This window comes from Canis aureus, chromosome 35 (assembly GCF_053574225.1).
Source record: "Canis aureus isolate CA01 chromosome 35, VMU_Caureus_v.1.0, whole genome shotgun sequence".
In the NCBI taxonomy this organism is placed as follows: Eukaryota; Metazoa; Chordata; class Mammalia; order Carnivora; family Canidae; genus Canis; species Canis aureus.
In genome coordinates this window covers 11,991,626-12,007,869 of record NC_135645.1, presented here as the reverse complement: position 1 = coordinate 12,007,869, position 16,244 = coordinate 11,991,626, and the positions used below count along the sequence as shown (strand labels likewise).

Below are 16,244 nucleotides of genomic sequence, written 5' to 3'. Positions count from 1 at the left end.
AGTGCTATCCAAATACAAGTGCTGAGGACTTCACCATACAAGCTGCTACTAATTGGCTTTTGGGTATCTAGGTATACACCATTTCAGGGGCTTACAGGTGTTCTGAAAGTTCAAATGGAATTCAGTGAAGTCTCAGGTTATGGTTGAATATGAGCACAATTCAAGATGTCATGCAGGATCTCACTTATAGCAGAGAGTAGAATATCCAACTTGGACCTCAACTTTTACATTGTGCTCAGCTGAATGGCTACACATAGGCTGTAATTGTAGGTTTGACTTCTGTGTGGATCCCCCTTAAGGGGGATTCCAGATCTTTCTCCCAACACCACATTAACTAAATTATTGAATTAGAAAATCTAGTGCTGGCAGGGATAAAGCATAGATTGCTTTGGCACCTGGAAATGTGAAACACCATAATGTAGCTATGAAAAAAAATTCAGAAATTTCTATTAAAATTTAAAAAGATATTCATGACCCAGTGACTTCTCCCACCCCAACAGAGCTTCATCTTACAGAAATAAAAGCAGAATGTAAGCCATATGTACAGGAATATGTAACTGTGATGCTATTTGTAGTGATAAAAATATCTAGAGAAGAGTTGAATGGCCATCAACAAAAGAATAGCAGAATAAACTAATGTATAGTTTTGGACTGTTACATAGCTTTGATCAGGAATGAGTTAACTCTTTTATCCATTAACCTCATGGAATGTCTATAATATAAGGAACAATGTTCACTGAAAGGTTAGAGTTTTTGAGATTCCCATTTTTATAAAACAATGACAGCATAACACACTCTGTTTATGTGTATTCTGCTTGAAGATCTTTGGGTGTGGGGCAAGGTATGGCAAGAGAAAAACTAGTTGGCTTATGAGAGTGGAAATAGAGGAAGGGTGAGGGAAGAGACTTTTTTTGTGTATCTTTGTTCATTCTCTCTCTCTCTCTCTCTCTCTCTCTCTCTCCCTGGGTGGCGTGGGGGGCAGGTGGGCAGAGGGAGAGGGAGAGCAATCTTAACCAGGCCCCCTGCCCAGTATAGAACCCAATGTCGGGCTTGATCTTACAACCCTGATCTTACAATCATGACCTGAGCTGAGAGTCAGAAGGAGTTCAGAATCAAGAATCAGAAGCTGAACTGACTGAGCCACTCAGATACCCCTTTTAAACTACTTCTAATAAGCATACATTTATCATATATGTAATATTTTAAAATAATGCATTTTGAAAATACTGCCTTTGTTGGATAAGTTTGTATTGAGAATATCGCAAAGGGATCTATTTTGACTTTCTACTCCATGATCCATTCTGTGAAAGATTTTGTTGGATGTTTGAAATATTAAAAAAAAAAATTGTAAGAACCCAATAGACAATTTTATCTTTATTGATAATGAAAAGCTATTATAATTAATTCATAACTCTTAGAGTATAAACTCCTTGAGGGAAGGGTCTTACAGATTTTCCTGTAAGAAAATCTGTTTCTTGGGGTTTTGAACAGCATTTGTTGAAAATAGGCTGAGTGAAAATATCTCCCAAATTGTGCTTTATCATTTACCAGGTTCCTTCTAAACTTCAACAAAAGAATAATATGGATTGACTTGTATTTAGAAAATCAACAATTGCAGTCTAGATTCAAACATCACTGTTTGATGCACCCAACTTGAATCAAAGGATGCTTCAAATCCCACTAGGCTGGAGATAAATACACTCAAGGCTTTGAGAGGAGTCTCTTAAGGGAGTTCAGAATGAGACAGCCTCTCAGCTTTACTTCACGATTTTAACTATCAAAAGAAGTAAAGTAAAACTTTGTAACCAATTGAAGATGCTGGAGCCAATCTAGGAGTTAATTTTCACCACCAATTTTAAATAAACTCAATTTTAATACTTTAAATGATTTCTGTAAAATGCATATATTGTTGTCTTAAGTATGATGTTTCATACAGCATGGTGGTTCAGTGTGTGGGGTATAAATCTAGGCTATCTAGAGGCAGAATCACCTCTGCCACCTATTAGATCTGAAACTTTGAGCAAGTTAATGTGTGCCTCAGTGGCCTCTTCTGTAAAATTGGGATAATTAGAGTACCTATATTCTTGGGTTGTTGGGAAAAATCTTAGAACAGTTTCTGGCACATAGAAATAATAAATAAATGTCAGTTCCCAATATTTATTATATGCTTGATAATTAGTATTACAAATTACCTAGAGATATGGCTCACACTCAGAAACATGTACAGAGATCTGGATACTGGAAACAATCTTTCATTTATGGTCTCCAGCAATAGAGCAATCTTACATGCACAACTCAGATATTCAAATATTTCAGATGGTTCTCAGATATTTCTCCTCAAACCCAGTGAAAGTTCTTTGGACTTTCTTATTCTTATCACTACCATGATGGGCTATTGTATTAGTTATACATTGCTTTGTAACAAATTATAGTGAAATTTAGGTGCTTAAGATTATACACCTATTAGTTTCTGTGGGTCAGGAATTCTGGAGCAGCTTAGCTGGATGATTCTGTCTCAGAAGAGTATAGTCAAGATGTTGGCTAGCACTATAGTCCTCTGAAGACTTGATTGGGGGTTGGAAGATCCACTCTCAAGGTGGATCATTAATGTACTAGAGAAGTTGATGCTGGCTGTTGACAGGAAGGTTCAGATCCCCACCATACGACCAATCCATAGGACTGCCTGAGTGTCCTTATGACATGGTTCCTCTCTCCAAGAGCAGAGATGAAAGAGAACAGTGTCTTTTTAAAAAATACTTAATTTAGAAAACATTTATTGGAGTTCAATTTGCCAACATACAGCATAACACCCAGTGCTCATCCTGTCAAGTGCCCCCCTCAGTGCCCATCACCCAGTCACCCCAACCCCCCGCCCACCTCCCCTTCCACCACCCCTTGTTTCCCAGAGTTAAGTGTCTCTCATGGTTTGTCACCCTCACTGATATTTCCCACTCATTTTCTCTCCCTTCCCCTTTATTCCCTTTCATTATTTTTTATATTCCCCAAATGAATGAGACCATATAATGTTTGTCCTTCTCCAATTGACTTACTTCACTCAGCATAATACCCTCCAGTCCTATCCATGTTGAAGCAAATGGTAAGACTTAATTTTTTTAAAGCAATTTTAGTTTCATGGCAAAATTAAGGGAAAAAGAGATTTTTTCCATATATACCCTGCCTTCGTACATGCATAGCCTGTCCCATTATCAGCACACCCCACTAGAGTGGTACATTTGTTACAATTGATGAGCCTACCTTGACACATCATAATCACCCAAAGTCCATAATCACCCAATGACCATATTATGGTCACTGTTGATGTTCACAATATCTTTTATGACTACCTCTTAAGTCACATTCTATCATTTCTGTAACATCTTATTGGTTATTCATTGTGGTAGAGGATTACATGAGGGCAGGAATACAAGGAGGCAGGATTCCTTAGGGACCATCTCAGATGTTGACGACCCTAGCATTTTACTCCTTTCATGCATTTCATTTATGCAGTTAGTATAGAGGATCTCTGATAGCCAAAGCATAGGCCAGGTGCTGTTTTAGTGCATAGAGGTGTGGGAGTTTTCAGTTCTGCTCTTAAAAGTATAATACTTGGTGGAGAGGATGAAGTCCCCCCAACCCCCACCCCAGCCTGTTTGTAGTAGTACAGGGCAATATGAAATAAATATCAAGAAGTAGCGATATCCATCAGTAGTGATGGATATCATCCATCCCTGGATGTTCAGAGGAAGAAAAGTAACTTTTGTTTGGCATTTCTGAAAAAATGGAATGTATTCCCAGTCATTGAGGATGAAATAGAATCCTTGTGGGTGGAGACAAGGGAGAGTGTATTTTATGCAGAGTGAACCATGTAAACAAGATCACAGAGTTAAGAAAGCAAGCTGAATGTTAGAGGCCAGCAATCAGAATAAAAGCTTATGTAGGGAGGAGGAGGTAAAGGAAGGGAGAAGTCGGCTGGGGCCAATTTATGGATGTCCTCAGGAACTATGTTAAAACTTCTAAAAAGAAAAAAAAAATTCAGTAAACAATGGAAGAAGATGAAGTTTTGCCTGTTTTGTTTTAAGCTGTCAGGTAATGTGCTAAAAAGGATCTTTTAGGTTACCCTCCAGGAGGAGTTGAGAAGGGAAAGATCAGAAACAAACTGGATGGGAAGAACTTGTAATAGTCCTAAGGAGAACAGGTAGGACAACAAATGTTACATGTAATAGGATTAGAAAGTAACAGGAGTAATTTTGAAGGGGGAATTTGCCGAATTTAGCACTTGGTTAAATGATCCTTTATTTGAGGAAGCTGTCCCAGTAACTTAAGCTTTGGTGAATTAGAGAAGGAATTGATTTAAAGAGGAAGATGGTGAGTTTGTAATAAGACAGTGGATTACAAAGGACTAGAAGATCCCTTGTATGCTCTTTCCCCCCTCCCCCTCCCCTGCCCACTGAGGCTGAGTTTCCCTGAGTAGTTGCTCTCTGACATAGATTAAATCCTCAAAGTTTGAGGATTCGGGAAATCCTATCATTGAGGTAAAGAAGTTCAGTGTGGGGCAGAGCAGGGCTAAAATCTCAAGAAATTGAACTGAATTAGTTGGCTCAAGATTCTGTTGAGCTCAATTGGTAACCATGATGGTGAGCAAAAGATGAAAAGGTGAAACTATTATAGACTGAGAATAATATAGTTGAGGCTCTAGGTTTGAGATCATATGGACATGGTTTCACATCCAGCTCTCCATTTCTAACTGACTTTTGGTTAAGATATTTAATTTTTAGTGACCTCAGTTTTCTGATTTTTCATAGGATTCATAATAGAGACTTGTGAAGTTTTAGTGAACTGTTTGGCTTGTAAAAGCTCTTGGCATCTTGGCTGGAAGATAGTAAGCATTCTGTAATAAATTAAAGAGGTTTATAGAGATGGTGAGCTTTATGTTACTGCAATAGGAAAATTGATATTGTCTCAGAATCTTTTAGACCAAGTTAGAAGAATTGTCAGTCTCTTGGAATTCAATAGTTCCTTACTGCACGTAGTTGGAGGTAAGGAATACCATATGTGCTTATATTAGGAGATATGGTAAATGGCGTTGACAAAACCATTGGCAAGTGTGCCTATTAATAAAAACACTAATATTCATTCTACATACCCATGAACTTACATTCTTGTTCAGTGGTTTCAAGTTAAGTCTTCCCTTTACCCCAAATTAACAATAAGAGTTGGTCTTTACTTGTGAGTTCCTTCTTGATGGGAAGTTATATTAAGATAAATTACATGCTTAGACAGCTATATATAAAAATCACAAATATGATTTCCTAATATCTTTTCTATCAATTAACTAAGAATAATGGAAGGAAAGTTGATATTCTTTGGGATAATTTATCCAATATAGGAATAACTTTGTCAGTTTCTTTGAATTCAAGCTGGGTTAGGAGGAAAACATTTTTTTTAAAAAGTTTATTTTCAGTAATCCCTGTATATAATATAGAGCTTGAACTCATGACCCTGAGATCAAGAGTCACATACTCTTCTGAGCCAGCCAAGTGCACCCCCCAAAATTCAAGTAATTGGGAATCCAAGGGGAGTGGCTTTTGGAAATGGTGGTTCTGAGGCTTCAAACAGTGGCTTTAGGAATTTTTTTTTTTTTTTTTTTTTTTTGTGCTTGTCTCTGGATTAGGTCTTTCCTCAGGCAACTTCTTTTAATGCTTGCCAGAAGCTTCAGACCCTTACTCTGTTTAAGAAACTTCCACAAAGAGAGGGTGTTTCCTGGTGGCTCAGGAAAATAGTCTCAGGATTAGCTCAGATTCCTCTGATATCATCACGTGCCCTCTCCTGAACCAGTCACTGTAGCTAGGGGAATATCATGCTCCAATCACCTTAGTTCACATCACATTTCTTCTCCTGTTACTGGTGATGGAATCAATTGTAACAAATGTCATGGATTGAAAGTAGGAGGGGGCTTTTCCCAAGGAAAATCATTATCCTATTACTAGGAGTAGGGCAAATGAATACTCTGAAGGCAAAACTTCCCACAGAAATTTCTTGTAATTCATGAGTTGTCAGTCAAGATTCAGGTATAAAAGTGCACCAAGGGCAATAGGTGGGAGAGCCTTGATCACTCTCCTCTCTGTAGGTTTTTTGCTTTTTAGCCTGCTCTAACCCTGTGATAGCACATTGCAGGCAGTCCATCAATACTTGTAGGAATGAGTTGAACCTGATTCAGACTCACGCATTCTCTTAGGCTTGAATGCTTCAGGTTTTCTCCCACAGTCATTCTATTTAGTTTTTATAGATATATTTTTACAGATATATAATACAGAGCAGGAAACCGGGGGTTCTAAAGAAACAAAATGAATCCTCATTTTTTTTTTTTTCAGATTGACCCCTCCTCTCTTCTAGCTCTTCGGGCCTCTCAAAACTTTTTCGGAGAAGGAAAAGTGGATGTTTTTGAATGACCAATCATTTTTAAGAGGAAGCTCTGGTGGAAAGTTAGAAAAACTATACCAGATGTAGAAAATTAATAGATGGAAAAACTTAAGCTGCTCTGGATGACAGGGAAGAAGGTATCTCTTTCCAAGTGCTTTGGAGGGGCAGCTCAAAGCACTTTAATCTTTGATGAATGTGATTGAACTCTTTCCGCTACTCAAGGAAAGACAGAAGTGCTCACAAGGGCTCATCCTGTGCTGGCTCCCTGCCACCAACAACCCTGCCTTCTGCATAATTATCAGGCCTTTAACTTTTCTGTTCCTAGCATTTTAAAATTCCTCTTTCAGACAAGAAAATCTAATAGATGAGATACATATAGCAAATGAAAGCCAGTAAGAGCATTGGAATGAGAACAAGGAATTTAGAGTGGGTGCTGCATTAGTGGACTTTATGTAGCTGTATGTTTTTAGTGTCTATTCTCTTCCATCTACCATGGCCTCCCCTCCAAGTCCCTCTTAGCAACATTGTCTAGGTATCATGGGAAAATGTTCATGGACAGAGATGCTGTGGTATCACAAATCCAGGCATGTTAGGATGAAACCAATGAGTAAAATATGTCCTCTGAGTCAGAAGTCTGAGACTTTTGCTAGTTAACTAATATATTCTTCACTTGATGGTAAAATACTTTTGAGGACATGGAAAAGGTGAAAACATAGCTCAACCATACACTAAAGACTGACAAACACCTTGAAGCTTATATCTTGGAATATTCTCTGCTGCCTGTGCCACAGATAGAATTGGATTGAGATAAACACACAAACACATAATTCCACAAACCAACAAAACAATGACAGATCCAGACAATAGAAGACCTAAAGATACCCACCAATCACCAGGATCTGTGCCTACCACAAATCCAACGTATTCTGTCCCTGTAGAATGATGCTTTTTATATTGTCCTTATTTTGACACCATGATTTCCTAGCAGTCCATCTAGAAGCATTCAGAGAGAGCTTCCAGAAATAATTGAACATCAGAATGGGAAGTTTTTGCATATGTATGTATAGACGAACATGGCACATTCCATTTGGAAGATCCACTTAAAAGAATGTAGGAAGGACCTGGGCAGTAGTATATGTTCAGAATTTCCATGTCCCATGGATTTTCTGGATTCAGAGAATCAGAGAGCACAGATTCTGCTGCTTTAGTGGAGAGAAGTTGCCCTAGGTGAGTGCACAGAAATGAGGAAGGAGATCTTTTAGCCCTGATTGAAATCTGTGCGTCTGAGAAAAGAATCTGTCCATGTTTGCATTTTATTTTTCCAAATTTTCCGAAGCCAAGAAAATGTGGAGAATCAACTCCCGTTGGTTTTGCACTTTGCAATTTATAAAGCATATTTTATATTCCTCTCTCATGATTCCTGAAATAATCCTATGAGTTGGCCATGTTAGGTGTTATTCTACAAATGGAGATGCCTAGGCCCACAGAGGCTTAATGTCTTGCTTAGCTTGTAAAAAATGGAATGGATATCAAAATGTTCTTACTCAAGCTCAGTTATCTTTCTTACAGAGTTTCAGACAAACCAACAACAAAGACAAAGGGTTAAATTGAGATGCACCAGAAATATCTGGAGCCCAAAACAGGGTGAATGGTGGCAAATGGCTAGCTTGTGATTATAGTCTATATGTGCTGGTAAGACAATCTTGGGCAAAGAAGGAACTTGGGGGGTAGAAGCAAGGATGAAATGAAAAAGATGGAAGAGAGAGTGTTGTGGAGTAGTTTTTGTTGTTACCAGCAATGCCACTCTGTTTTTAACTTTCCAAACTGCATGTACGTCAGAATACTAATTCTTGAATTTGACACTTTTAAAAAATATTTGAGAGTGAGCATGTGCATGCAAGGATGGGGGGCAGGGAGGAGCAGAGAGAGAAAAGCAAACTCCCCGCTGAGGACTTTGCCTGACCAGGGAACAGGGCTGGATCTCACAACACTAACCTGAGCCATAATCCAGGGTTAGATTCTTAACCAACTGTGCCACCCAGGCACCCCAATTTATGACACCCTTTTAATACAATTGTTTGTCTCTTTTCTCCTGTGGCTTAAAAAAATAACAATTACATTAAGTTTTCTTTACTGCCAAGTCCCGTCTGCAACCATAATCCAAAACTACCAAACTTCCCCGTTGGTTTTGTGGAAACACCTGTAATTATCTCCTAGCAATATCTGCCTAATTCATGTACCCGTGGGGCAAGCACTGGGAATAATTACCTCTCTGTAACCTGCCTTGAACAGACTTGCAAAATACCAAGCCTTGCTTTGCCCCCTTTGTCCTTCCTGACATTATACCCGGGCCCCTGGTCATTATATAACACTGCAGCTCACTGGGAAAGTAGAGCTACAGCCAAACAGGTGAGCATGGAGCTTTATTTATGAAGGACATGTAGGTTTAGTCTCCGCTTCAACTCCTTAGTCTTATTTCTTTATTCCTCACAACTCTCCAAACCTATGTCTGAATGTATGCTTGCCTGAAACCAGAAGCAGATGAAATTCATTAGGTTACACTACAGTGCTGTTACTGATCTTCACCCCAAACCTCAGGAAACAAAGGCAGGCATATCCTCAGCTTTCAGCTTTTATCTTCTTCTTCTTCTTTTTTTTCCTAGGCCTGGAAAGTTGCAGATAGGATGCATCTAAAATCAGAGTTTGGAAGGAAGACTTTTTCAAAAGGTTTTTATTGGGCAGGAAATGCCACATCTTAAAGCATAGCAGTGTGTTCCTATGGCTGGTACAGACATCTGAAGTCCTTGAAAACCAGCAGGGAAGATAACCAAACTTTTGGCCTATAAATGCATAGAATAGAAGAAAGAGTTGGCAATTATTTGGATTGTGTATTCACCATGAAGAACCAATTAAAACATAATTCAGGATCTTTTGGATTTAGTTTGTTGGCTAGTCATGGGCATAAGTGAACCGGAAAAATCATTTCTATTACTTTAAATGTGTTAACTGTGAAACTATCACTTCTGAAACATTGGATGAAAAAATGAGGACCTAAAGTTTGGTCAGTATAGGGAAAGCCTTTGCAGTTGGCACCCCTGTGGTTCCAGCTTCTTTTCCTGGCACAGCACTAAAATGGCACATGCAACTTTCATCAGCACTAGCGTGTTGCTCATTTAGCATTTAGGAAACACAGTGAATAGCAATTATCAGCCAAATAGCTGGGAAGTGAAAATGACCTAGTAATCAGAGTAAATATACATTATGCTGTCATATTCTAATGTGTAAATATTGGAGAGAAATTGCAGAACATGGACATGCAGAATCTTTCTTTTGAGGCCTTGTATGAATGCAAGTCCTGTCTTAGCTCTCTGGCATGTTTTCTGGACGACTGCTACTAAACATGCCAATTTGGTGAATAGTAGGTCATCCTCATGATTTGCTTGCTTACAGGTATCTTGACCAGAAAAGGCATTGCCCTGATTTTTTGTAAATTCTAAACTTGGCTCCCAGTGACCAGGAGACATATGGAGAGATGATAGCAGCTTGGTGGGAGTTTAGACATCATAAACCTTGCACAGCTAGTTGCTTTAGTTGCTTATTCCAATCCAGCTGCATGTTAATATTATAGAATCCTTCTTCCTTTGTTGAGCTTGGAAAATATTAAAAAGCTGCCACTGTCATTTTGCTTATCATCCTCTTCTAAGCAAGGCAGGTGGGGATAGTATCGATGCTGCAAAATGTTACTAAATTGAGCACCTGGATTCCATGCTGTGAAACAGAGGGGCACAAGAAGAATAGGCTGGATCTTCATTTCAGAAGCTTGTGTGAATGTAGTACCAGGAAAATTAGACTAGCTGATGACTCAAGTTCATTATCAGCAAGGTTCTAGACAGCAGGCATACAGAATTGCCCCAGGTCTTCTATTAAGGGCTAACAGTAGATCCAATCCTACCGCTACAGTAGAAGAGAAAGTAGGGTGCTGGTTGTAGTAGATGTTTGTTGGTTTGGAGGCACACAATATCCCTTTTCCCATTGCTTAAATCTTCTTGATATTTCAAGGGATAGAAGGGGGCAAATTCTCTCCCTACTTGTCTTTCCAGGATAGCCAAACAGTGAGCATGTGCCCTAATCTTAGCTAATCACTCTCTTGGCCAAAACAAAACCCCAAAACCCGCTCATTTGAAGCATCTTCTGAGATAATGCTGAGACCTTTGAGATCTACTTGTTCACAATTGTTCTAAGTTGGGCTCTTCAGCCTTCTGTTTTGATTATCTGTGTATTTCCTGGTCACTTTCCTACAGTATAGTTCTTGCACAAATTCACTAGAGCTATTTCTGTTGCTAGAAACCAAAGAAGCTTAAGATTTTTTTTAAACTGAAGTGTTGCAGATGACTGCTTACAGGGGGTCAAAGGGAACATCAAGTATGCGGTGGATCCCTGGTAGTAACAGTCTGAATATGGTACTATAGCATTTGGAATGTCTAAATCATAGGGGCGATCTTAATACTTCAGAATGGTAGTGCTTGCCCATGTTTCTGATCTTTCTCTACTTCATCTAGTCATAGCTTGGTTAATTAAGATGGTGCCCTGGTCTTAATAAGATCCACGTACATAAAGCAAAATTACTAGAGAGCTCTTGATTCAATATATGTACACCTCAAACAGTATCTATTTTCAGTAGGCGAGGTTGCAAAGGAAACTGCAAGCCCTGTCCCCAGATGGAATCGTTTCCCTTGTCCATGTATCAGCAGCAGTCAGCAAGTATTTTAATTTTTGTCTCTACAGAACTCTAAAATCAAAACATTAATTAACAAGGGCATACGAGTTATTTGTCTTAGCTGCTATAAGGAAAACAAACATAAGGTAGAGTTTTTGCCCACAGAGAACATGTAACCTTTTTGGAGAGTTTGCCAAGTAAACAGATTTGAAGCTTTTATAAGAAAGAATCTCCAAGCTGGAGAGACCACGAAAGACTGTGGAGAAAAGCAGAATTCTTTCATTGTGAATTTACTGCTGATTTTCAGCTCACTTCACAGGACTTCCCAGTCCAGAGTAGACCTGAACAGTGTCATTGCCTTGTCAGGCCAGTGGTGCAGCTGATTTTCCCCAGGATGGCCTCTACCCAAAGGGACTTGAGATGGTGATAACTAAATGATTTGGCCTTAGGGGTGTGTGTCTGTGTATGTGTGTCGTGTGTGTGTGTGTGTGTGTGTGTAAGTCAGTGTGTCAAAGATAAATCTTCTGTTTGCTGCCTTCTGTGAGCTTCCTTGAAAGAAGAAATGGAAGGTAGAGTACATCTCAAAGCAATTTACTTCCTAATGTTGCGAATTGCTGTGAGAAGGAAATTTGTGAAAAATCTACAGCAATGTACAAGTAACAAAATGTTTGAACTGGAACTCAGGGGATGAGCACCCCCGTCTCTACCTACTTGCTTTTTCATTCTGGCCGAACATGTCTGAATTCTTTAAGAAAATTCTGTCTCTGAACTTGATAGATCTATTTGCAGGTGGCTAAGTTGGGCTGGATTGATTATTCACTTGCTCTTATTTTGTAGAATAAGAAAACAGTTGAACCAGTATATCCCAGTTTCCATTCTGAGACAGCATGTGAAAGGATTAGGATTCCTTATATTTAACATTTTTACTCACCTTCATTATAATAACACATGGGGGGGGCAGAAACTATTCTCCACTTTTTTCAAATGGGGAAAAAACTGAGGAACTTTCCAAATATAACTCAGTGGCAAAGTAGGAATGAAAACTCTCATTTTCTGACTTCAAAACAGCTTGATTCACTAGGGCACATTGCTTCCCTTTGAGCATAAAATAAAAATAGCCCAACTTAATCAAACTATGTTTGCCAAGTTCTAGTCTATAGGGAACTTTTATTTTTATAGCCAAGAGTAACACACACTTTATGCTAGGGAATTTTAATGGCAGTATTGGGACAACCTATACTATAGCTTCACAAATGGAGTACAAAAGCCCGTGGGTATTTTTACCTATTAAAAGTTGTGTTAGAGAAGGAGAGCAGTCCACAAAGATTAATGCAGGACTACTTCACCCAGTTGGGAAAAATCACTTTAGTTCCAAAACTGAAATCTCATTTGCAATGCTTTCCTTCTCATACTACTCTTCAACATTAGTGACTGTACCTATAAGGCCAGACCTGCATCTTGTCTCCACCTCTCAGAGATAAATGCCTGTTGAATGAAGAGATAAAGGAATACAGTTAATGAACAATTTTTAAAGCAAAAAAAAAAAATTATATCTGTACGACTAGGAAGCAATGAATATATAGACAAACTGAATCCAACTATAATATGATAGTATGTATTGAGGGCCAGTAGTGTTTATTGAGCGTCACTCAGAGGTGAGTTCATTATAAAATACAACCTTTTTTTTCTCCTCTAGGTGTTTTATGCATGTATCAATTCATTTAGTCATTGGAACAGTTCTGTGAACTATTATTAGCTTTATCTCAAAGATGAGGAAAAAAATATGGTCAGTATGATCTAGTCACTTTAGAGCTAGGAAAGAAAGGAACATGGGATTTGAATCCAAAGCTGGTTCTTATAGTGTTTACTTACACTTTGGTACACAAATAACCATGGCAAACTGCCAATCAGAGTAGGGGTCTCCCAGATGAAGTCCTTTACATTGACTACTATGTAGCTAAACCTTTAATTTGACTGCTTACACCCTGTAACAAAATCCACAGTTTTCTAGAGGGGTTTGGCTTGGTTTCATTAAGAACATGGGAAAAATTCATTTAAAAATTCAGTAGTATGTAGACAAATTATAGAATATCAGAGGAAACTATAAATGTAAATATTCTAGTATCATTTACATTTTCTGGAGAAGGTTCAATTTGTATTTGCTTGGGTATCCAGAGTCAGGGGAGCCACGTGACAGCCTCATTCAGGGGTGAGTTCATTACAAAACGCAACATTTTTTTTCTTTCTGAATGACTTTTTACCCTGGGCGACAGGGTGGCCCTCAGCTTTCAGCCTCATGTTACCCTCACCTCAGAGTCCTTCTAGCTTGTCAACAACAGGATGGTGAGTCTTAACTCAAAGATTTCCTAATCACGGTGGTTTACTGAGACACTTCAATTTTGCCTGCCTCTCCCCTCCTCCAGCTTATATTCCAAACAATCTTACACATGAGGAGTCAGTAACCTAGGATTCAGAGTGAAAAGAAGAGTTCCCTCCTTCCCATCCTTGCATCCCTGGTACAGTGGTGGTTTCTGCATTAAAATTGCCTTGTTCTGCAGTCTGCCTTCATTCTCTAGGATGTGAAAGCTCTGACAGAAGAAAGGGCATATCAGAACATGGAATCTTTGTTTTCATTAGACAAGATACTTAAAAACAATTTGGGATTTGATGTAATTTGGCTTTTGGTTTTGGAAAATATTTTTGCACATTTTTTTGGTCCATCCAGATATACACCTTTTCTGAGAGCTCCCTGCTCAAACTTATCTGGCCTTAGCAGCTCTGATCCAGGTCGTAAATTCCAAGAAAATGTCCTTGTGTGATATGACATGGCATGAGGAGGGCAGTGGGATCAGGAGGTGAAGAGGTGTTCTGGGACACCTAGGGAAGCAAGGGTGACAGGAATGGAAAGATGATCCAGTAGTTCTCAGACTGCTGGAAGCTTTGACGTGTTATTCTGTTCTAGTGTTTAACCACTTGTGGAGGCCAAGCTCTAGATGAAAATCTGAACACTACCCATCTTACCATCTTGTGTATAAAGAAGGAAAACAAGGTGGGCCCACAGCTCCACTATGACCACTTTTTCTGATGGAGTACCACACACTCCATTATTGGTGCAATTTCAGAAATATGCGTGATCCTTTCTGCTGTTTCTAACTTGACAAGTGTGATCCATAAATCTCTAAAGAATTTTGCTCTGCTAAATATTCAAGAGGGTGTCTGACAGAGTGAAGGAAGGGAAATTAGCAGAGACAAAAAGAGCTGGGCAAGAGAAATAAAACAGTTACGAGAATGTAAAAAAAAAAAAAAAAGGAATTTTTTACATACCAAAGATTCTATGGAATCCTAGTGGGAAAAATGAATCTACCATATAAACGTATTAACTATTTCCATTACACTGTAATATTTCAGAAAAGAGGATAATCAGCTTATGACAGCATGGTTCCCTTATAATTCCTTTTATTTAAAACATTTTTTCGATAAGTTATTTGAAGAAAGTATCTTGTTTCCTAGTGAGGAAAACTCCACCCCTTTTTACATGGTGTGATGATTCTAGTCCAAACGCAATGAGTTTCTGGAAATGGCAAGTGAGACACTTGTTGCCATGGTGATTGTTAATAGTTCTGACTCAGATGTAGTGTTGCTATAGCAACTGCATGGAAGCCCTTGGGAGGTGGTGCAGCCTTTTTTTTTTTTTTTTTTAATCAGCAAAAAGAGACTAGGAAGAACCATTTTAGTCGCTTCTTGCTGCACTGCAGTGACGAAGCTTTCAAGGCTATTTCATCCAGATGAAAGATCGTCCTGTTCCTGCACTGATGGAGCAGATATGTTACACTGCAGGATAAATATAGTCCCATATATCATAATAGCAAGCACATTATCTGCCTGCTAATGAATTCTAATTTTCTGACTAATGGTTTCTCATAACACAGGCAATATCTTGAAAAATCCTTTATGTCACTGGCAATAAAAGAAAGCCAAAGGTCAAAGACTGAGCAGGTCCAAATCAGTGAGATGTAGACTGTTTCAGCCTGGATGCATCCCTATGAGGGTGACACACATGGCTAATAAAAGCATTTGGAAGGACTGTTTTGTATGGTTTGGTTCGGTTCTCTAGACTGTATGCTTGTGTAGCATCTTACATATCCCCAGTGATTGGCATGTAGAAGGTCCTCAAGAAATAGTGAGGTGAGTGAATGAATCAACTTGTCAGGCAGTGGGTAGTAGGGTTTACTTTCCCTAAGACTACTGACATAATTCTGCATCATTGCAAGGCCATTGCCACGTTCTGTGGTACGTAGAATTGAGTGCATTAAGCAGGTCTGTGTTTTTATAAAACTGATATGGGGGTGCAATTCTTTATGTCGGGACTTATTCCTGATTTTCAATTGTTAATTATCTGGGATCAGACCTTCCTAGGGCCCTCTCACTTCAACAGACAGACATATGGGGCAGATGGAATGGAATTGAAAGCAACTCCTTTGTATAGCCTCTTCTCCAGTCAGTAGATCAAAGCAAGGTCCCAAGAGTCTCCTCACTGCTGAAACAGGATTTGAAAGGGTTGAGGTAACAGCCCTGGAACTACCCTGAGACCACCTTCTACCAATTCAATCCACTGTCAACTGCCAACTTCTGTTGTTTTCTCCCATTGACTCTTGGGCTAAGCTGAGTTTTCCCTTCTCCAATATAAAGTTCCTTTGAGGACTAGAATAGTGCCTTGTTCATCTGTGCATATTTCACAGCACCTACATGATGGTTTCATATGGTAGGATCCAGTAAAACCAGCTTAAATAAAAATGTCTCCTCCTGTGATTTGCCTTTTGATTGGATTCCTTCTTGCCTCTGAAGGTAGCAGCTAGTGAATAGGAGAAAAGCATAGGTAGTAACTGGTAGGTTTGGTATTAATGGGAGCATTGCCTTTTGGGTGGAAAGTTAAGAAAGGTGACTTCTTATTAATAAGCAGTGAAATTCCTTTTTACCACACACCATGGAAGTAGCTGCTTGATCTGCTTATTTAAGAAGTAAACTTGATTTTGTGTATATATAGTAAATATTTGTGGAATGAGTGATTATCTTTTTCTAGAATCCATAAGCTTTATACACGGATTGA

At 38.9% G+C, this 16,244-nt stretch overlaps 1 long non-coding RNA gene across 1 annotated transcript in view; it reads right to left on the bottom strand.

The window, feature by feature from the left end:
- Positions 1–14,408, bottom strand: part of LOC144305254 (uncharacterized) — a 32,464-nt gene extending 18,056 nt beyond the window's left edge. Inside the window, exons 1-2 of the long non-coding RNA XR_013372314.1 lie at positions 14,159–14,408; positions 12,575–12,622 (exon numbers count right to left, since the gene is read on the bottom strand). This is a non-coding gene — a long non-coding RNA (uncharacterized LOC144305254). The remainder of the gene's footprint in view (positions 1–12,574; positions 12,623–14,158) is intronic.
- Positions 14,409–16,244: the final 1,836 nt, after the last annotated feature.